At 38.3% G+C, this 22777-nt stretch overlaps 1 protein-coding gene across 3 annotated transcripts in view; it reads right to left on the reverse strand.

Annotated features, from left to right (window-relative positions):
* CHN1 (chimerin 1) overlaps positions 1-22777 on the reverse strand; it is a 192051-nt gene that overhangs the window by 160466 nt on the left and 8808 nt on the right. The gene's annotated exons all lie outside the window — the stretch shown is intronic.

The following is a 22777-nucleotide window of genomic DNA, read 5'->3' on the forward strand; positions in this document are numbered from 1 at the left end:
AGCTTGAGTATAACCTTCAATGAAATGTTTAGGATATTCTCTGGTTCCCATGTCCAATGAGAGTTTCCACCTCATTAAATCCATCAACTCTAAGAAGTGCCTCCTTTCAGGCCCACAGTAGGGTGATATCCTGAAGCTTCATCATCCTGATTGATTAGTAACAAGGGCATTTACTGGCTGCTAAATTTTAAGGAGTCCCGTACGGTCAAGAACACTAATCCCTTCCCAATTTCAAATTTTCCTAAGCTAAAAATTCCTGTTAGAATATGCAAACATGGGGCCAGCCCGGTGGCGCAAGAGGTTGAGTGCGCGCGCTCCGCTGCGGCGGCCCGGGATTCGCTGGTTCGGATCCCGGGCGCGCACCAACGCACCGCTTGTTAGGCCATGCTGTGGCGGCGTCCCAGATAAAGTGGAGGAAGATGGGCATGGATGTTAGCCCAGGGCCAGTCTTCCTCAGCAAAAAAGAGGAGGATTGGCATTGGATGTTAGCTCAGGGCTGGTCCTCCTCACAAAAAAAAAAAAAGTATATGCAAATATACTTTCTACAATCTTGAAATTTTCACTTCCTATAATATTTAAACCATGGATCACTTTTGTTAGGGGTGATGAAACCAGCAAACAGCCACTGATGATGAAGTGGCTAGGAACTAAAGTTTTCTTTTCCTTTTTGCAATTACTGATTGTAGCTTTTGGTTGTTCCCCTGCCCACTGTTAACTATGCTATTTAGGCAATATGCTATCTGACTCCCACTCGGTTCCTATAGATAACATCTTCTTGAAGCCTGGGTCACCATAGTAATAGATGTTTGAGCTGTTTTTCAGGAATTAGAGCCCCTTGTCCACTTCAGGCCGGTTGAGACCACCAACCCATCAACTGAGCCCGCGCACATGTCTGATAAGCGACCCTTTGACGTTAAGGGGTTAAAAACTCCACCCTCATGCCAACAATGCCATTTTGTGAACATGCATCCTATGAAGAGGCATGAAGTCTGACTACGCTTGCGCAGATCATCAATTACCTCACCTCTCCTCACCTCCGGTCACCTATCTCCACACTTCAGACCACCTTGCTTTGCCCCCTACCCCATAAATATCCCAGAGTCCCTATTTTTGGGGAGGCAGATTTGAGACTTGTTCTCCCGTTTTCCTCGCTTGGCTGCCTTGTGATTAAACCCTCTCTCTGCAATCTCGTCGTCTCGGTGTTTGGCTTTCTGGGCGGCGGGCAAAAATTAACCTGGTTTGGTAACAGTGATTTAAAAAATGAGTGATCTAGGATTGGAAAGGAAAAAAGAAGGGGAAGTAGGTGGCAGAGTTGTAGCCCTAGTTTTAGCAATGCAGCATTCAGACAAACAATGGAAGTTAAGGCAGAGAAAGCAAGGTGAACCTTGGAACTGTTCTCCTTACTGGGAGGAAGGAAGGGAGGCCATAAAGTCAGGTTGGTGTTCATCTGTGTGTAATACGTTCAGTGTTGAGACTGAGGAATTAAGCTATATAACTCTATTAGAGAGAAGGTTTGAAAAATTCTGACTCAGTTATGCATATGGAAAACCAGAAATAGAAAAATATAACCTCTTAGTATGCACAATATCTGCAGCAATGGAAAACGGTATTTTCCAGAGTTGATTGGGCTGCTGTCCAACCATGCCTCCTTCCTATCATAACCCATGCTTCAACATACGGTACACAGAACTACAGTGACTCAACATTTTGCTAGATCATAAAACAGAAAACACGCATATGAAACACAGTTATTAGTATTTTAGATTCCACAGAATACTGTGGTCTTGCATGACAGCAATGGACCAACTTAGGCTGCTCAAAGGCCTGTCACAAAACACAATTTTCTTAGGAAGGGCAGAAACCTGGAACAGAAGCTGACAATATATCCATCAGGGTCAGGAAAATTAATGATTGAAACAATGTTCTGGGATATTTCTCCATGAACATATCAAATAAGCAAAAGAACAAGGATGCCTGGGCGCTTCACCCCTGGGTACTTAGGAGGAAGAGGAATTATACGTTGTTTGCCAGACTGGTGTGAGTTTCAGGACTGACTATGAGAACATGCCTCACTTTGTGTTACTAGCTTTGGCAGTGCAGGGTAGTGGTTACAAGCGTGGGCTCTGGGGGTTTGGAAACCTGCTTCTATTAGCACTTACTAATTTTAAGTCTGACCTTGGGCAAGTCAATTGGACAAATTAACATTAGCTGTTATTAATTATTATTAGCAAAAAAAATTTTTTAACTTGATTCTTGAGGTACCTGATATTAAGGAAATTTCTAGGAACAGAAATGTAGATGTCACTAGTAAGATTTTCATATACAGTTTTCAGAACATGTAAGATGCCATAACCTAACCCATTACAGAGTAACATTGCTTTTTGTCATTCTGCAATGAGCATTTCCTAAGCTACTGAACATTTTCTGTAGGATGAATGGCAAAAAGTTTAACAAAAAGTGTTATGTGATGTGGAGCCCGCTGTCCAATTTGAATCCAGCCAACATTTATCTGATATGATTTCAACCCCCATGCACATGACAATTTTATATATATATGACAATATGTGACATATAAATGATAATATATGTATGTGTTTATATATAAAAAATGACAATTCTATATATATAAAATCAAGCATGGAGCACAGTGGAAAAACAGGTACTGGATAAAGTCACATGAAGAAATGTATGAGTTACAGCAGTACAAGGGATCTTGTATACGAGCTAGAACTCAATGAATTCCTACCAGCTCTAATGGGAACCGAGGACTACCACGGTTTCTCAAGATGCCATACTTTAAAGAATTTTCCAAAATGTCCTTATTTAAAAGATATCACTTCTTCTTTTCCCCAATTCTACTTCAGTACTCAGAAAGAACACTGTGCCAATGCCCAAGATACTTCACCCATGAAATGTTATATAGTCTAATAGGTTTACCAAAATGAAGAGTTAGCTATCAGTTTGTGTTTAAACATCTAAATAATCTTCTTTTGTTTCACTCCAGACTTGATGCAGCTTTCTAATAAGCAATCTTATTTGTTATTCGAAAAGCAGACTGAGTGATTTATGTCATGCAGCTGTGAACAAGCATTTTGTTTAAAATACTGTCTGCATGCTTTACTGCACTAACATTGTTAGAATGCCCTCAAGGATGCTCAATACTAGGATTGGAAAACAAAAGGTCATTGTCACTGGAAAATGAAAAAAGACTTATCTGATTCAAACCAACATCAAGCACAGAGAAATGACAGCAATAGAAAAACATTTTCATGTGCCTTTATCAGTCTGCAGGAGAGAATTATTTATCTCTAATAAGGCTTTTAAAATTCTAGTAATATATCAACAAAAATGAATTTTTACAGTTCACAAGTGACAATTAGATCAAATTCTGTTTTCTCATAAATTTTTAAATATTTGGTATATCCTTGAAAGTCAATGCAAATATGCTAATCATGTTTTCCCAGCAACAATGAAATGCTCAAAAATAAAGGTAAAATAATATTATTTTATTCATATCATTAATACACACATATATGAGACTGGTTTCTTTGATGCACAAATATATATATATGAAATAAACAATTTCAAAAACTTGAGTTTTCAGTACAAAACATGTGCCTGTAATTTTAAAGAAAATTATCTTGATTTTGTATGTGAATATGCCATAAGAAATGATAAAAAGGACATAGAACATATTGACACAAGCTAGATCGCCCGCTAGAGTTAACTGTTCTAAAAAACTTGCCTAATAGACAAGGAAAATAATTTCTGAATTTTATTAGTAAATGTAATATCTTCTGAAAGCACAAGAAGTTTTAAGAAAACTCAGAGTGGCAAACAAATGCATATTATTCACCATTTCATGCCTCTACTGCTCAGCAGTAAAATGCTGATACCATTAGAATCAAGCCAAACTAAACCTTAAAAATATATATATATATTTATAGCATAAATGCAAGCGTTCCTTCTAAAAGGAAAGTATATGGGGGGGCTAGAATGCGGGAGAATGGTTCTTTTTCATCTGAGAGTTAAATTTTCATTTCTGTGAATTTTTCTCTCAATTTTTTATTTTGAAAATAGCCAAACCTACAAAAAAGTTGAAAGAATAGTACAAGAACACCAGTATATCTTTCACCTAAAATCACTGATCGTTAACGTTCTGCCCCATTTGTTACCTTCTCCTCCCTCTTCTCTCTACATATCTCCCCAGACAATTTCAGAGCAAGTTGCAGGCATCACAAAACTTTACTCATCAATAGTTCAGCATGTATCTCCCAAAGATAAAAACACTCTCCTACACAACCACAAAACCATTATCATGCCCAAGAAATTAGCCCTCTGTGAGCCAGGAAAACTAGTCATCACCACTTACTACCTAGGTCCATGAAACTTTTTTATTTTTGTATATTTAAGTTACTTTATGAATAATTTACAGATGTAAGAATAAAAGGACAGTGAAAAACAACATATTAGACATTTAATAAAAATTTAAACATGCAAGCCCAAATTTTATTCCATATTTTCCTGTTTTGAAGATCATATGCCCCAAACAGGCAGCATTCTTTTTTTGTGTGTGTGTGAGGAAGATCAGCCCTGAGCTAACATCCATGCTAATCCTCCTCTTTTTGCTGAGGGAGACTGGCCCTGGGCTACCATCTGTGCCCATCTTCCGCCACTTTATGTGGGACGCCGCCACAGCATGGCTTGACAAGCAGTGCGTCGGTGCGCGCCTGGGATCCGAACCCGGGCCGCCAGCAGCAAAGCCCATGCACTTAACCGTTATGCCAGGGGGCTGGCCCCCAGGCAGCATTCTTTGAATGCAACTGCCCACCGACTGCCATGCATGAGCCTGTGACATATCTACTTTGTAAATACTAACTCCAGGTTTCAAATACATCTCTAACAGATTCTAGCTTGTCATTGCTCTGGTTCTTCTTCTTGTATTTGCACTGTCAAAATACAATGAAGGGGCCGGCCCGGTGGCGCAAGCGGTTAAGTGCGCGCGCTCCGCTGCGGCGGCCCGGGGTTCGCTGGTTCGGATCCCGGGCGCGCACCGACGCACTGATTGGCAAGCCATGCTGTGGCGGCGTCCCATATAAAGTGGAGGAAGATGGGCACAGACGTTAGCCCAGGGCCGTCTTCCTCAGCAAAAAAAGAGGAGGATTGGCGGATGTTAGCACAGGGCTGATCTCCTCACACACACAAAAAAAAATACAATGAAGATTTCATATTTCAAAAACATTTTAACGTTCTAGCTTATTGTTGTTTCTGGTTTTTCCTCTTACACTTACTTGCATCTTCAAAACAAAACACTTTTAAAAACTCAGATGGCTCCTAATTTTGTTCAAGAGAGGAGAGTCATCTTCTTCACTCATAATTGCAAAACTTTCATTTTTAGATTTATCAAAACTAATTAAAACCACCAAGCCCATAAATTTGTTCATTTCTACATCATCTATTTCCTTTCCGTCACTTTTGTACAGACATCTGTCTTAGGTATTTGTCCACTTAAGAACTGCACCAGGTATTATTTTGGTGCATAAACATCATGAAGGATGAAAAAACGTCAACTGTCTTATTAGCAAAACAGGATGGTTCAGATTCTTGCTGCAAAATATGATGCAACAAAATCCTTCCTGTTGAATGACTGGATTTGAATACCTTATTTCCTTTTTTCCTTAGACACATATTATTCATCATCAATTCCTGAGTTTGAGAAAATTCACCTACGACATTAGTTGATAAATTTTTTCTGTAAGAGGCCAGATAGTATTTTAGGCTTTGCAAGCCAAACAACCTGTATCTCAACTACTTAACTCTGCCTTTATAGTAGGAAAGTAACCATAAACGATATGTAATTGAGCAGACATGGTTGTTCCCAATAAAACTTCACTTAGGAATACAGGCAGTAAGCCAGCTTGCCCACCCTGGATCTTGGACATCACCATTCAATGATTTATATGCTGAAATTTCTTCTGTATGATAAATTTAACCATCATCATTAGAGTCTAGAGTGCTGTTATCTGCTCATCTTCTGATTTATCTAATAATTGTGAAATGTCTTCCTCTGTCAAAATATTTTTCTTTGCCATTATGGGCTGAAAACAAAAAAATTCTAAATTTCCAATTATGTTCAATGAAGCGTGTTCAATGAAATTTTAACAAAACACAACTACAAAGACAGTATTTCCAGGCTTCTTTTATACCTTCTTGAAAGATGATGTAATACTTTGGGCAACGCAAAAAGAAAACTGAAGGATCACACAACAGTGATCACGTATTTCACAACTGCAGTATTCTTCTGTCTTCTTGTTAATCTTTTTTCTTTTATCATAATTGAGAATGACTGATAAGTAATGATAATATAATTCCTAGGATGATGAACTGGCAAAATGCTTCAGATATAAGAAAAAGATCATAAAAACCCCTTAGTGTATCATGGATTTATAAAGAAACTCACACAGTAATTGCGAGATATTGTTCTATTAAAAAAATAAGTAATAATATTTTTCCTTTGTTCTTTAGATAGTTAGAACTGCTCAAAAAAGAAACTCAAAAATTAACATTGAGTACAAAACACCCTGGTGGTCTAATGGTATATCAAGGTTTAAACATATCATCAAATATCCCCAATTATGTAAAAAATGTCCTTTTGGGTTTTTTTGGTTTTTTGATCCAGGATCCAATCCAGGTTCAGGCATCACATTTGGTTACCAGGTCTCCACAGTGTTCTTTAACCAAGAACATTCCCACTCCTCTAGCTTCTTAAAAAATCTTTCTTGACAATGACATTTTTTAAAAATCTGGACCACTTGTCTCGTACTAGAATGCCCACATTCTGTATCTCTGTGATTATTTCCCTGTGCCTCAGATCAGGACCCACTACATAATTTTCAAGTCCCTGATTCAAAAATTATTAAGATTTTCGAGATGGCAACAGCAGAGATTTACACCAAAAGCAGATTTTTCTGAGTGCAGAGTCCTGTGCGACTGTATAGGTCACACACTCATGGAGTCAGCCCTAATTCAGGTTAAACATTTCTGCGAGCCTACTACACAGATGATGATTCACACTTCCCACCGCATCACATTAGGAGACACATCCATTTTGTAAATACTAATTCCAGGCTTCAAATACATCTCTAATCAGTTCTAGTTTATCATTACTTCTGGTTCTTCTTTTTGCCCTTGCATTTGTCAAAACGCAATAAAGATTCTAGATTTCAAATACATCTTAAATAACTTCTGCTAGTGTGAAATGTAGTTAACAATACATGATAATTTTAAACCGTTCTCAGTATACTATTTCCTATCCTTCCAGACTGACTACAATAATAAAATGTTTTCAAAATACTCTGAAAATCAAAATGATAGCCAAACTTTTAGTGACTCAAGAGAAGAAAATCCAGATCACTACCAATCAGATAAAACCTCATTCATCTATTCATCCACCCATCAAACATGTATTAAGTACCAACTATGGATGAGACCTAGGGCTAAACTACACAGAAATAAATATGAGTAAGACACAGTTCCTATACTTGAGAATTCCATAGTTTAGGGTTGAAGAAAGAGATTAAAAACCACAATGCAGAGTGAGAAATGCTAAAATAGAGCTGCTCATGGATACCAGGAGAGCCCATTTCAATCCCAGACTTGCCATTTTCTGAATTTTATGAACACCCAGCATACTTTACATAGGATTCAGTGGGGTTACATTGAAACAGAAAGTGCTTTGGAAACAAAATTAAGTGATATAGAAAAATGAGAGGTATTATCATCATCAATCATAACAACTTGTGCTTGATACGCAGAGTAATTATTTCATTTGATAAAATACTCACAAGCAATGGGAGGTTTTCTGGATTACACGCTAAGTATTTATCTTAAAAGAAGGCAAAATCGACTTAATAACATCACTCAAGCCAGATTCTCAGTCCTCCATTCTTTTTTTTCTACAGTCAACCCAGGAAACCTGTCTATTGGAAGGCTCTGGTCATCCGTAACCCAAGTGGTATAAAGCAATATTTAGGATATACACAGGATTAATGTGGCACATCTTTTTTTTTTTTTTTTTTGCGAGGAGGACTAGCCCTGAGCTAACATCCAATGCCAATCCTCCCCTTTTTTCTTGAGAAAGATTGGCCCTGGGCTAACATCCATGCCCATCTTCCTCTACTTTTATATGGGACGCCGCCACAGCACGGCTTAACAAGCGGTGCGCCAGTGCGCGCCCAGGATCCGAACCTGTGAACCCCGGGCCGCCGCAGCAGAGTGTGCACACTTAACCGCTGCGCCACCGGGCCAGCCCCTGTGGCACATCTTTTTAAAGCAATTTTATGTCGAGATTTAAAATTTGGGAATTTTTATATTCACCAGCTGACTCTCTTCTCTGGGGGAACGGGAGATTATGAAAGCCCTAAGAGCAGAAATGCTTCCGTACAAAAAAATAACTGGAACTATTGGCATGTTTATGTTATTAGAGTATTATTCTTGTCGTCAAGCCTATGTGAGCAATAAAAGCTAACGCTCGGAGAAAAAGACAGGCACTGACCAACACAACCCTGCTATCTTCAGTCCACCAAGAAGGGGGAAGGACCCAACAGCAAGATTCAGGAGAAAAAAAAAGTTTTCACCCTCGGAACCAATGTTTGGTTTCTTTGCTTATTTATTTGAAACAAAAAAAAAAACCCAAAACCCACACACTCCCACATATTAGTTCAATTTCCCGCTGCAACTGCATTTGATCAGGTTTATAAACACTACATTTAGTTCCACTTCTCTGATATCACAAGTTCCCACAACATAAAAATATCTGAAGTCCTGTTTTTGCATGTTAAGTTTTACGGCCTGTATTCATTATGATTTTAAAACTGTTTTCAAGTGGGCGCATGCATCATAAAAAGAAAAAGGTTGAATTAAGCTTAAAGTACATTTGGAAGTACAAATGATTTAAAAAAAGAAAGTCAGATGAGGTGTACCTGGTTTCCTAATGGTGATTAGGATGCTATGCTTTTCCTCAACCACAACTAATGAATCAGTAATAATTAGCAGCTGTCATCTAAAAAACATAAGATGTACTAAAATAATGATTTTTTTAAATGGGTAAACTGTTGCGAACTAGCAAATGAACCTAACCCTTTATATTTCTTATATATATATATATAAACCTGCAATGAAACTATCACTCTTCCAGTGATTTGTAATCATGTAAATTTTGAAGGAAAAACCCCAAAGATATTCTTTAACTAAACAGAAAATATGTCTTAGCTAGGAACAATAAAGTAAGAAGCTCAACTTCAAGCTAATTTGAAAATTTAAAAACTGCTTAAAGCTTCCATACAGGTCAGTTTGAGAATCACCTTGGAATGTAAAATCTGGCCAAATTTTGTGCTTTGGATAAAGTCTAATCCACACTTGGCAAAAGGAGGAATCCAAATTAGAGAAAGGTGACATCATCAATTGATATCTTTTAAAGTGCTCAAAGATCTATTTAAGCAACTGACTGAGGAAGCTCATCTGGCTCTTCAACTTCACGTTGGATAAGAATTCTAATGATTTGGTTTTTGTTCACATATTTATAATAATAACATCTATGCAGACGTCATTTTGCAAAGTGTTTGATGATAAAGTAAGAGTTTTGAGATCAACTAAAAAATTCATGGGCATATACCCAGAGATTGGCCTAAAAAGAAAACAGGAAGAATTTTGTGAAGGTTCTCAGCATCAAGGCCATTGAGCACCCCAGAAGCCACTGTATCATTCACAGAACCATTCTCTTTTGTCACTGAAAACATTCCTTTCACAAATATTTTTTGAGACAATAAAAGATGTTAACTTGTGAATATGTGACTTTCAGTTTTCCATATGACAAAGCAATTTAACTTCTCAGCAGATAACGCATCTACTGAAACTCTCACTATGTGAAGCATAAAAACACTGCTCAGGCTATTCAGCATCCCTCCTGATGACCGCCTAAACATATCTCACAAAGAAATTTAAAAAAAAATTCTTCATTCGTGTTAACAGATTTTTATGAGTCTGAACACTATTTAATTCAATGCAGTTTTCCAAAAGAGACAGCTCAATTCATCAGCATTTTGTACATTAACTAAGGAAAGCAATATGATCTGATGATATGGAATAACATTAAAAATGGACAAATTATGGACTAGACTATCAAAATTCACACTAATTTTTAAGATACAACATTTAGGGCCGGCCCCGTGGCTTAGCGGTTAAGTGCGCGCTCCGCTGCTGGCGGCCTGGGTTCGGATCCCGGGCGCGCACCGACGCACTGCTTCTCTGGCCATGCTGAGGCCGCATCCCACATACAGCAACTAGAAGGATGTGCAACTGTGACATACAACTATCTACTGGGGCTTTGGGGGGAAAATAAATAAATAAATAAAATTATATATAAAAAAAAAGATACAACATTTAGTTCAAAGAAATGTCATGCTTATGGTTCTATCAGTTCATGACCCAGAAGTGTCCCCCAGCAGTCCCTAACCCCACGGATTTATTCTCCTCTGCCTTTAGTGGCATAGTGTGAAAAGAAATGCAAGGTTATGTTGCTGTAGGTCACTTTTTCTGAGGCAACAGCACATACCTTCACGTGTTACTGATATCTTCCAGCAGTGGAGAGAGTTACATAACAGGAAATATGGTGTTCGGTTTTTAAATTTATAATTAAAAATACATTTTAAAAATAGTGTTTCCTCACATATACAGTCCCCTCCCTCCATAAGATTCAGAAGCATTTTACTTGGTTGAACTGGATTCTATTAAAGACTCTAGTATTAAAAAGCATTTCATCACCACTACTAAAAAAAAAAAGCTGTTAAAAAAAACACAGGCAAAATTAATCTACAGTGTTAGCTGTCAGAATAGTGATAAACTTTGGGAAGGCAAGAGGGGATAGAGATGGGAGGGGTTCCAAAAGGAACTGTCTAGGATGCTGGTAATGTTTTATTTCTCGACCTGAGTAGTAGTTACTCAGATGTGTTCATTTTGAAGTAATTCATCAAGCTTATAACTTCTATATTTTACTAATTTTTTATACTTATTTACTAATTTTTTGCTTAAATACACTTACATATCATGTATTTTTCCGTATGTATACTACACTTTAAAAAAAATGCTTGAGGAATAAATAAACATGGCTCCTTACAGTTCCATTGTTCTTAATATAATGTCAGTAGTTCTACTGATCAATTATTGAGGAGGGAGCAATAATTATCTCAAATGGTGCCTTTCATGGGCCAAAAAAATCTCACAGAGGTCCCACACACAAATTTAACATAGATTAGAAGAAGAAATGAGTAACACGTATCGAAGTCTAGAATCAAGCTTTAGAACTCATACACTCAGAAAAAACAAGTCAGTCAACCAGTTGACCAATTGAAAAGACAAATCCTTTCCTTGACAATTACACATGTCTACATTTTCTAAAGATGTGCTAGAAAAGACCCACAAAGGACACATTTCTGTTTGAGCTATTTAATTTTCACTTGGTCTCAAATGTGGACTACGAATCTAAAGACAGGGAAAAAGAAAGGAATTTTATTGCTTGATTTTTTTTTTCATTTTCAGAAGTTTTTTAGAATTTCTAGGAAAAAATAACTGGAAATGGGTATATCTGAAAGCACAATCTTCATTTTATCAAGTGAAAAACAATCAAAGCACTTTAAAAATAAAATCTTACGATCTCATTATCTAAAGATGCCAGTAGATGAATCAGCTCTGTGTGCTATGTGTACATCCCCTCCATCTGCTCCCATATTACATTTCCCTGACCAATGTTTCTCAAGAAGTTCCTTAGCTCAGAAACTAATATAGCTTAAATTCAATGTTTACATAAATTCAATGAAAATTACTGAATTTTAAAGAGATTGTGTTTTATAAGCCTTTTTAAAGGAGATCCCGTGCAAAACAGTATGATGTAAATGATGGCAATCTGAAACAGAACACTAAACCCCTGATATAGGAAAGGGCAAGCTAACAAAGGAATGGCTTCAATGTGCAGCCTACCCACAGAACACATTTATCGTGCAAGCTTCGCAGCCAGGACATACAATAATTGTTTTAAAAAAGAAACATTTAGTGATTCTTTCTTCATATATAATAGATTCTTTCTTTACAAACCTTCATAAGAACGGTGAAAAAATTAGTACTTTCACAACAATCTAAAATATTTGGTTATAAGCTTCAATTTAGATTTTTCAAGTCTGACAGTTTTCAACAGAAATTTCCCTTTAGTGGTCTTACGCCATGATATGTGCTTGTTCCTACTGCTTGACCACTTTTATGATGAGGCTGAGAAAAATCAGACTATGGAATGCTGCAGACCTAAATCTAATTTGCACTAAATTTTACTGGATTTATTTTCCTATCTTAGTCTTTTATGGACATAGCTCTTTTCACTGAAATTACGGACAGGATTTCACAAAACAATAAACAAATATAAAACTTCCCTTACCAATCTCAACATAAATTCAATATAATTTCCTTCCCTAATAACAATATTAATGTAAACAGTAAACATGTAAAACAGTATTAATTAAATGCTAAACATATAGGGGTAAAAAGGAAGCCTAATGTAATCCATATTATAACTGGGTGGATTCCTGTGCCCTTCATTACTATTCTACTTATTAAATCTCATTCATAATTAGAAATTCCAAACTATATTCCAACTATATCTTCCTGTTTTTAAATAGAAAACAGAACAATTACTAATGGCCAAGTCCTTATAAATGTCAATATTTTAAATTGTCTAGAAACTATACATATAGACACGTCTCACAAATCACATAAGTTCTTTAAAAATAACTGTTTAGGGGCCGGCCCTGTGGCTTAGCGGTTGAGTGCGTGCGCTCCGCTACTGGCGGTCCGGGTTCGGATCCCGGGCGCGCTCCGACACACCGCTTGTCCGGCGATGCTGAGGTGGTGTCCCACATACAGCAACTAGCAGGATGTGCAACTATGACACACAACTATCTAGTGGGGCCTTGGGGAGAAAAAGGGAAAAAAAAAGGAGGAGGATTGGCAATAGATGTTAGCTCAGGGTCAGTCTTCCTCAGCAAAAAGAAGAGGATTGGCATGGATGTTAGCTCAGGGCTGATCTTCCTCACAAAAAAATATATAAATAAATAAATAAAAATAAAAATAAGTTTAAAGGCGAATGAAGTGAATGAAGGCAGCCCTTCGTATCATACAGATCCCAGTGTGTTTTCAAAATAACCTTAAAATCTTCAAGAAAGACTCTTAGCTCCTCTACTAGGAATGAGCACTCTTCAAAATGTTAAATTGAAGTTTATCAATTTTAAGGAGTCAAGCTTTCTGGAAATCCAAACTTTAGCATTTAAAATACACAAATATTTAGATGTTCTTAAATTGCTGCTGAATTTCCTTAAGCTAAGGAAAAACAGAGGAAACAGGTTGGCAAGCGCCATCTTGTGGATTCCCTAGAAAATGTTTTCACTCTATTCACCAGTGTAGCTCCAGAAGCAAATCATCATGAACATTCAATAGAACAGTCTCAATATTCAAAACGTTACTTTAATTTAAATCAAAGTATTCACTAAAGGTTAATTTCCCAGAGTCCAAATACCAATAACTATAATAAAGCGCATTTGTGGATCTGAGGTAAGATCCTTCTTCTAAAGCACTAAAAATATTCATAGCCAAACCGTCACATTTGATCTTTACAACATCCTCAGGAGTTAGGCTGGAGAGACAGATACATTATGCGATAATAAAATTTGAGAATCTTATATACCAAAGAAATTTAAAAAGCATCTAGGGCCGGCCCCGTGGCTTAGTGGTTAAGTGTGCGCGCTCTGCTGCTGGCGGCCCGGGTTTGGTTCCCAGGCGCGCACCAACGCACCGCTTCTCCAGCCATGCTGAGGCCGCGTCCCACATACAGCAACTAGAAGGATGTGCAGCTATGACATACAACTGTCTACTGGGGATTTGGGGGAAAAAATAAATAAAATTAAATTTATAAAAAGCATCTAGGCAGTGGAGAAGTTAGAACAACTCTCCTAATTTTGTAGTGCAGCAAATTCACAGAACAGTGCCTTGCAAAACAGAGGCCTTTCGTTGTTTATAAAAACTAAATCGAAAAAGTTATCAAGAATTCTAAAATTCAGTGGAATTAATAAATAGATACGTCCATAGATCCACTGTGTTGGTGTGTGCCTGAGTCCGTGTGTCTTATAAACAAAAGTTTACAAAAAAGTGTCTTATAAGCAAAAGTTTACATATGAAGACGAAAAAATAAACAGAAAAACTGAAAGACTATTAGGAAAGAAAACGCCCCAGTCATATTCATATGATTCTCTTTAGGCTTTAGAAATAGTATGGTTTTATTATTTCACATAATATTAAAGAGGAAATATTAATATTCTAAATTTACCCAGTGGCCTCAGGTTGCCTCACTGCCAGCCCAAAGACGTGTTTTCTTTGGCCCACAGAGCGCTTTTTTAAAGGCCCAAATTAACTGCCAACATTTAAAATCAGGAAATTCCTCAACATACCCTATTGTCTATGCACTGTAGGCATCCGAGTTGTGGCCTTTGGTGTACATTTTTTCTTTCTAACTTCCCTAATTTTTTCTTCAGGGTTCGTTTCCTGGTACTCTTTTTTGCGGGGAAAGGGGCAGTGCATACGGCATCCAGGTTCACATCTCACCATGTTATGGAGCAATGCTAACCGCCTGAGGAGTCTTCCCCAATTTTCTACTTAAAAGGCGCCTGATCCCAATTCTGCTATTGGTTGATGATGCAACAATGCCTGGAGGTTTATAGACTATTCATATTTTTTAACTATGTTCCGAGATGCAAACCTTTGAGAGAGCTTTCTGCTTTGGAAAGGGAACCCCAAGCATAACACTGGTTGGAAGTACTGGAGAGCTCTGTGTTAATGGTTTGACAGTTTCTTTACGGCAGGAAAAAAAATGACTCGATACTTGGGGGAGATGGGGAGAACATTACTTTGGCCAAGTGTAAGCTGGTTTAAGATCTGACAGCATTTTTAATTTCTACAACTTTCCACAACTGTTTTAATAAAATTAGCCCAGAGCATACCATTTTACTAGTGTCGCTAATGATTTTTTCGTATTAGAGTTTTATAAGTGATTATTCACAACATAACTACCATAATATATTTAGTTGCCTTGTGACAATATGAGAGATAATATTTCTATAGCAGGGCCGGCCCCGTGGCTTAGTGGTTAAGTGTGCATGCTCCGCTACTGGTGGCCCGGGTTCGGATCCCGGGCGCGCACCGACGCACCACTTCTCCGGCCATGCTGAGGCCGCATCCCACATACAGCAACTAGAAGGACGTGCAACTATGACATACAACTATCTACTGGGGCTTTGGGGGGAAAATAAATATGTAAATAAAATTAAAAAAATATATATTTCTATAGCAGCTTTCTCAGGGGCTGTGAATCTTTTTATAATACAGCACTAGAAAATAAAATATCAAGCCTATTAAGCTTCATTTTTGGTTTGAATTCTTTAGAAAAGAGACAGTATATAAAGAGATAATAAATATAGTGTTAAATACATCAGTTCATCCAAGTTTTCAGTAGTAACAATGTATTTTTGTAATTAGGAAAAAGTTTCAGATGGATGTAATTTAAGGAAATAAATTTGAAATACAGAACATGAGATTTAAAGTGGTAGACTTCTTTAATTTCAGTTTATATTAACACATCTAAGTCTGCCTTAAAATCACAAGTTTGAAAAAGTGCTGCTTTATGCTATTTATTATTAAAAGCTGCTGCATTTTCTCAATAAAAAAAATTTATATGAAATTTACCTACCATAAATTCTTGGTCTCTCAATCTAGGGATTATTAGTTAAATGCAGTTTAATTATATTTCCATAAGCCTCCTGTTTAATTTTAAAATAAAAGATAAATAAATATATCAACTTTTAAAAATTGTACCTTGCCACCTAATTATGGCAGCTGAAAATCCATAGTAAGCAACATATTAAAACTGCAGGGCCGGCCCCGGTAGCTTAGCAGTTAAGTGTGCACACTCCACTACTGGCGGCCCGGGTTCGGATCCCGGGAGTGCACCGACACGCGGCTTCTCCGGCCACGCTGAGGCCGCGTCCCACATACAGCAACTAGAAGGACGTGCAACTATGACATACAACTATCTACTGGGGCTTTGGGGATTAAAAAAAGGAGGAGGATTGGCAATAGATGTTAGCTCAGAGCTGGTCTTCCTCAGCAAAAAGAGGAGGATTAGCCTGGATATTAGCTCACGGCTGATCTTCCTCACAAAATAAATAAATAAATAAATAAAACTGCAAATTTATTTTAAATGTAACCTTACTAATGAATAAAACTACCTTGGGACAGATCTTTCGCAAATTAGTCAATATTAATATATTTTCCTTCTTCCCCTGGTAACAGAAAATAGATAAGACCTAAAAACACTGGACATTTTCTGTTGAGCCTTTTATCAACTTTTGATTAAGTGAAAATTACTTCAAAAAATCATTTTTTAAATCTTCAAACACTTTTGTTTTTCCTAAGGTCAATTATTATACTTGAAAAACAAGATGAAAGGAGAAAAATGTCGATTAGAGGAGTGAAGTCGAAAGGCACCTTGACCCAAAGGATCAAGTCCTGGGACCTGAGTGTGCAGTCACTGCTCCTTCCTCCCATCCTCTCGGAGCTGGCACACGTCGTGGTGGGGGGGGGGTGGGGGTGTGGGGGTGCGCGCGCGCGCGCGCGTGACCGGGGTGGGGGGGGGGAGAGGGAGAGAGAAACACTAAAAGAGAGCAAGAGCTCCTCTGTCTGGAGAGACCTAAGAACAGCAGATGGGGGGGACGGGGGTGTGCAGCGCAAGAAAGAGGCCCACGTCTCTCCAGAGAACTGCAGAGCCATCTGTCTGGAAAATTCAGGATGACAGGCCTCTGAGTATTCCACGAGTCTCCCTATTGTCTAGTGACGTCTGTTTCCTTCTTTCATTACTGTATTATTAATCCATCCTGTTCCCTTTTCTTGTTCTTTTGAAATAATTTATCCTTTTAACTTCAACTAAAAGAATGAACTGACAAGTTGAGAATCACTTCTCATTCAAGGAATATAACTTAAAAGAGGTCTCTGGTTAACTTTTAAACATTATGATGAATAAAAAAACATGAATTGCATTTCTATGGTTCTCATCTTGAACTACATATTTCGCACACATATAAAATGAGCATCTTTATAACATCCAAATCTGAGATTAACAGATGCCATCCAAAGACCTAAAAAGGTAGTACACCCAAAACAACTTACAGGAGTGGCAAAGTCAGTTTTGTCAATTTTTTTCACAATTAAATGAAATATTATTAGCAATACGTGAAATGTCCTATAAACCACTGACTTCATTTTTCTTTGGGGGTTTCAGCACACTCTGAAAAACAATCATTATCGTGAGTTTTTTGGTCTACTGCTTAGCGACTTCTATTCAGCAATGTTAAAAACACTTCACGCGCCATTCTTTAAATGGACAACTAATATGCAAAAAATGCTATGAACTTGGCTATCCCACCAAGGTCTGAAAGGGAGCTTGAAAAAGGAAGGGCTTCCCTTCACCATCTCTTTGTTAATGGCCTGAAAAAGTCTAAAAGAGCAGAGAACTATCAAACCAGAAGGACCCACCATTTCCCTCACCAGGAAGGTTCTGTTTCCCATTAAATGCTGGACACATGGCAATATTCAAAGAGCCAGCAAATCAACCTGAATCAACAGTCCTGTGTTTGCCGACACTGTTTAGGGTCCCTTCTCCTCTGCTTTGAAAGTTAAAAGAAGGATGAAGAATTTTACAGAATATATAGCAGTATAAACCCAACCAGAATTTCACCAGAAACTTTCAAAAAAAGCTGACAAAAGCAACCAATCCCAAAGTAAACAACGTTGATATGCAACAAGATTGCAGGAATATATATATTTCTTCCTTTAAAGACTGAAAATAAGATAATTAGGCAACAAAAATATACGAGATTTTGAGAGATGTTTACCATTCTTAACCTAGTTTAAAGCAATATAAAGTTATAGAAAAAATTAAAGAATGCTTTATATTTCTACCCTGGAAATTGTTAAACTACAGAAGTAACGTGGTTTATGAACTATTTTGTTCACTTAACAAATATTTTCAGAGCACCTATAATGTGTGAAGCTCTGTGCTAAGCACTGTGAGTACAGAAATGAGAAAGAATGACTCCTATTACAGAAACCACCAGCCTAGGAAAGGTATGATAAAGATAAGATATGTAACTACTGTGAAAGGAACACATTGACAAATGTCACAGGAAAGTCACAGATAAAATGACGAAGGATTCGAAGATGAAGGGATTCCTTTTGAATGGGTTTGAATGGGTGGCAGGGGGCGGGGGGTACGGACTGCAGTACCGAAAGGCAGGGCAGAGCAAGAGGTGGAATACAAAGAGCGAGCAGATATGAAAGCTACTGCAAAGAGCAAGCTGCAAGAGTTAGCAGCTGACTGGGTATTAGAGGCAAGGGAAGAGAGGACGGAAGGAGGAAAGGTAAAGATTGGGGCTGGGACAGGTGGAGTCTGAAGTGTCTGCAGGAATCCTGCTAGAGACGTGGAGGGTCTGGAAGGGCAGGGCTGCAGATGGAGACATGGGAATGCTCCACAGGGCTCACTGTTGAAGCCTGTATACTCCCCAGTGAGAAGGGAGGTCAGTTCTTGAAAAGCACTGACATTTAGGAGAGCAAACAGAGGACACTGAGGAATGGTGAAAGGGAAGAAAAGGAGTAGCAAGAGAACACAATGTCTGGAAAGGCAAGAGAAAGAAGTTTCCAGAAGAAAGGGACAATCAAAAAGATCAAATACTGCAGAAAGATCAAATATGAGGACTGAGGAGCAGTCCCCGCTGACTGGCTATTAACTGATAAAGCACGTCCAGTCAAACAGAAGCAGAACATAAAGTGGCAGTTGTGACACGAGGCTCTCCTTGACCAAACTTTGGTCAGGCTCCTCAGCCCTCTTCTTGAGGGCTCAACCTTGGCCCTCAGACTTGCCAGGTCTGCAAAGCCGCTTTAGCAATAATTCTGCTAAGTCAGTTTAGAGACAATCCCCCCACCTTGATATCTGATCCCTCTTGATAACTAATCTAATTCCTCATCCCCTACCCTGATATCTGATCACCCTGGCCTGCCCTCAGCAAGAATCCTGCTAGGTAAGTTTAGCAAGAAGTCCCCCTACCCTTGTCTCCTCTTGGTAATTTTCCACCCACCGACCCCTCAATCTGCGTCTTGCCTATAAATCCCCCCTTCTTCTTGTATTCGGAGGGGGGATCTTCTTGTATCTCTCCCTCCTACTGGGAGTCTTGACACCTATTGCCATAGTCTTGGGCCAAGTCTTCCTTGTTCTTTTAACAAAGTGTCAAAAAAATTTTTCCTTTGACAGTTGTCAACCTTTCTTTTCACTAGAGATGAATGACATTCACAAACCCCTCATAACCAACTATGACAGAACACGGTGGCTGGGAAGAGACGGCGTAGACGAGGGTAAAAGGGCAGGCATGCAGGAAAAGGAGGTGGGGCACAGAGAATGCTCTTTCAATAAACCTCAGGGAAGAGGAGGGCCACGAACAACTCCTGATGGTGCTGAAAGGGCTCCAAGGTTGGGGACAGGCTTCCTCACACGGAACAGGACAGCATGGCTGGAACCAGAGGGAACCGATGCAGGGGAGAGGAAGAAACGAATGATACGAGACAGAAAAACGAACTCCCATGCTTATTGTTTTCAGTCCTCCTGCATCGTATCTTTCTGTAAACCACCTCAAATTCTTTCTGGAACAATGAGAGGTATTAATAAGTAAAAAAAAATGTTCTTTTATCCATTTAAAAATATGAATGTTTAAACCGTTGTTTATATCTGCTCTCCAAATAAACATATGAAAACTAATAGGAACGTTCATGTAGCACACAAATTTATTATTATGAGAGAAAGATTATATTGTTTTTATTGTTTTTATTTTCAGACCTCTAAAAGGTTAAGTTAGCCATTTTCATACTGAATTCCTATTCAATTTGATTATGTTCCCTACTGTGAGGGTAAAACAGGAAGAAACCTAGCTAATTTATGTGCAATTCCTTTGTACTACTGAAATGAAAAGGAACAATAGTTTAATAAAGTGGAATTTGTTATCTAATTATGCCAAATAATTTAGAAACATCTGTTGGTGGTTAGTAATACTATAGTTAAACCTCAAAGAATCTGCTCCCAGAGAGATTTCGCTTTCATTCAAGCCTTTGTGAGCTTCCAGTTGGGGAATCTATATTACAGTACGGAACCAAGGGACAACATAATGGCACATTTAGTCATTAAAAAAAATGAATAAACAAAAAATAATGAAAAATAGAGGCCTTAAAATATGAATCCAGGCCTTAAAATTAACTCCAAAATTTAAGAAATACAGTAGGTTACTGTAATATCCAACATTCATTCAAACATCCATCAAGTAGCTGGGACGTATCAGACATGCGGCTGCTATTAAGGATACAAAATCCATAGTATTCCCATAGCATTCCCTTCACCTAATGGAGAAGACAGGAGAATATAAAGTAACTATTATATCGCCACGTGGTAAGTGGTAGGGCAGAGATGTGCACAGGGCACCTCGGATGCAGAACAGGTGTAAGTAACTCACCAAGACTACTCAAAAGAGATAACTATTCAAGCTGAGTTTTTCAAGATGGTAGAGGTGAGTGAGGGCAAAGAAGGGCTTGGGAAATGATGGTGCCAAAGCCACAATGAATACAATCCCTCCTGGAAACTTCAAGTAGTTCAGTATGGCTGAAGCACAGCCTCTGATGAGAAAATAAGAGATGAGGCCAGGTAAGCAGAGTAAGCAGGGGTCCTATCTTGACCACCCTATATGCAAACTAGGGAATCTGGACTTAATCTTAATGATGATGGGGACTCACTGGAGGATTTTAAGTAGGGAAGTGAACTGTTAGACTAACCAATTTCCAAGAGGCAGGTTTAAGTTTCCAATTATAGACTCTAACAAACAAGAATAACCCAAAATAATAAAGGATTAAAAAAAGATAAATGAAAGCAAATGTTTAAACTGATTCAAGGCTGTTCACAGGATATGTATATAGAGTGATAGTCCATTATATGTTTATTCTTCATTCATTCATTTATTCACTCAATAAATTTGCACTGAGCACCCACTATGTGCTAGACATTGAGCTTACAGTCCTTGATATATTTTAAGTGCCATGAGGGCAGAGGCCAGATCTGATTATATTCCGGATTACCTCCCAAAGGAGAAGCAAGCATTGCCTGTTGGCCAGTGTATTTTCCACATTTTCAGAGAGCAGCAGAAAGTATCAAGTGTCCGGTACTAGAAGTCTATCTGGTCTCCTGAACCATGTGTATCCCTAAACCAGATCTCTATCAGAGCATCCTCAGACAAACTTTACAATGGCACATGGCATTATTTAGCCACACACATAAACAAATATTGCAGAACCAGTTTTTCAAGTGGGTCAACAGACATGTTAAATAAACAAATGGAGAAACTCTGCTGCTATCTTGGATCTTTGCTAATGTTTATAATAACAATAATATTAGTGATAATACTAGCTACTATGTATCTTCAGCCACTGTGTTAAGAATCTTATGTACATGATCTCATTTATTTCTGCCTGAATCAGAGAAGGGAACTAACAGCCCCTGTTTACATATAAGGAAAATGAGACTGGAACATATAGCTGACACTTGGCAGAAAATGGATTAAATGTAGCTCTCTGACTCCAGAATCTAAGCCATTTACTTTACACTGCATGCTAGGGAAGTATCCTCCACGAACTTCCCATCTCACTCAGAGTAAAATCTGAAGACCTTACCATGTTGTAGGGCCCTAGAGTCTGTGACCCCAACACTCCTCCAACCCCAGGTACCTCCCTGTCCTCACCTCCTACTACTTTCCCCCAGCTTACTCCACCCCAGCCACGCTGCCCTTCTTTCTGTTCCTCGGAATTGCCCAGCACATCCCTGCCTCAAAGCCCACTTCACATGACTCATTCCCTCACTTCCTTCAAGTCTCTGCTCAAAATCCACCTTAGCTGTGAGGCCTTCCTGGGCCACCTGGCCACACAGCTAGCCCATCCCCCTCACTCTGCTTTATTTTTCTTCATAGCACTAGCCGTCTGGCACATTATCCATTTTTTATTGTCTGTCTCCCTCCACTGCAGACAGAAGTTCCTTGAGGACAGGAACTAATATATACCTGGCACATATGAGGCCCTCAATTCATAGAACAGAGGAGAAAACAAATCACGAAATAGGAAAACACATACCAAGTCTCACAGCTACTCCTCAGAAAAATTACGAAATAGTACACTTCTTGTTTTTGTTTCCTTCTGTCTATAGTATCATCCATTCCTTCCCCCTAATCCTAATGTCCTGGGCTTTTATATTGTTTTGCTTATTACACCACCCCCTACAGGTCCCTCTTAGTAACGTGCCACCCTCTAAATAAAAACTTCTGCCACTTTCTTTCCTCTTACAGTGTGGCTCCCTCAGCCAAAATGCTTGCCGTGTCTTACTACTTGAAGATCTTGAGTCCATAAATTAAAATCACTCTTTCATGCTATATGAAGATAAGTATTTATATTTAGCATGTTATTCCTCACAGGTAACATGCTGAAAATCATGCTTTGATTTTAATATAATGGTATAAAATTCATTCACCATGGCAGGCCTGCAGGGGAAGTATTT

This window comes from Ceratotherium simum, chromosome 9 (genome assembly GCF_057802395.1).
Source record: "Ceratotherium simum simum isolate JZ-2026a chromosome 9, ASM5780239v1, whole genome shotgun sequence".
Lineage (NCBI taxonomy): Eukaryota > Metazoa > Chordata > Mammalia > Perissodactyla > Rhinocerotidae > Ceratotherium > Ceratotherium simum.